This window comes from Diaphorina citri, unplaced genomic scaffold (genome assembly GCF_000475195.1).
Source record: "Diaphorina citri unplaced genomic scaffold, Diaci psyllid genome assembly version 1.1 scaffold13079, whole genome shotgun sequence".
Taxonomy (NCBI): Eukaryota; Metazoa; Arthropoda; class Insecta; order Hemiptera; family Psyllidae; genus Diaphorina; species Diaphorina citri.
The window spans coordinates 1-1,389 of record NW_007390448.1 but is presented as its reverse complement, the minus strand read 5'-3'; the positions used below and the strand labels follow the sequence as shown (position 1 = coordinate 1,389).

Here is a 1,389-nt window from a genome sequence, read left to right as displayed (position 1 = left end):
ATTTGGTCAATCAGATGTTTGGAATTGATGCTTCAGGGAAGCTTTTCTTCATAAATAAGGCCCTTGGTTACCATAGTAGCGTATTTTCTTTCTTTTTTAAAGAGATTTGACGGAACTGTTACTGCTAAGGTCCTATCGTCCCGGAATCGAAGAGAGAAGGAAGACAATAGGAGAAAGCCAGCCGTTCCAGGAACGAACCTCTATCTGTTTAATTCTTTTTTCAGGTTGGATCTCAGTTTCGAGAATCTCTGTCTCTGCTCATGCGCACTCTAAACTCCACCATCCCTCACTACATACGCTGTATTAAACCTAACGACACGAAGCGCGCATTTGAATTCAATGCGCACCGCACGATGCAACAGTTGCGCGCCTGTGGAGTCCTCGAGACGATTCGGATTAGCGCCGCAGGTAATTTGAAAATACACTACACCAAGCAATGGAGGAGTTGCAATTGGGAAAATGTTATTAATAAAAGGTCGATTCCTTCGTTAAAAGTTGTGAAAAATCCAAATCTGAGGTCAAAACTCCGAAAAAGTAACTTTAAAAGGTCGAAAATTCAATGTTTAATTGCCGTTCCAATGAAAAAGTTCAAAGAGTTGTGACGTCAGATTTCACGTCAAAATGCGCAGAAACAAACGAAGTGGGAGTCATGAACTATGACGTCATCGCCTACGGGAGCGTACGCCGTGACGTCAAACTTCACCGGTATTTACTTACCGGTATTTTTTAAATCGATTTATCTCGGGATCTAGAAGTCGTAGAAGAAAAAAATTCCGTTGGTCCTCATTTTTCCTGCTCTATGACTTTGAAACATCACCCAAGTAAGCGCAACTGATCTAATAGAAGAACGCTGGCATATTTTCAAGTTTTCATCCGGGCATTAAAAGCTCACTGTCAAGGTTCAATGACACTCCATTTCTCAATGGTCTAGGTTTGCCTTGCCCTTGGAATCAATTTAATTTGAAGAAACCATTTACTGATGAAAATTTGTAATGATTTGAATTTCTTCAATAGGTCTAAATAATTTCCTATTTACTTTACAGGGTTCCCTAGTCGTTGGACGTACGGCGAGTTTTACAATCGCTACCGGGTCCTGTGTGGTAACCTCAAGCAATACAACACGGCTGTACATAGTATGAACGAAATAGGAGAGCATATTGTGACATCATCCATAGCGGTAAGTCCGAGAAACTTGTTTGCTTTTATTACCATTATTATTAATATATTTGTGCTTTATTATTTTTTTAAAGGTTTACAATTACATAATAGACAATATTAAATAGGTTCTTAAAGATAAAACCCTAAAATAGGTAAATACCTTTTTTTTTCATTTGTCTGCACTGAAATGCCACACTAAGAAGTCTGGGGTTTGAACCCGGACTCCTTGAT

At 39.1% G+C, this 1,389-nt stretch overlaps 1 pseudogene; it reads left to right on the top strand.

Moving 5' to 3' along the window:
- The first annotated feature begins 224 nt into the window (after positions 1-224).
- LOC103522945 lies at positions 225-1,181 on the top strand (annotated as a pseudogene).
- Positions 1,182-1,389: the final 208 nt, after the last annotated feature.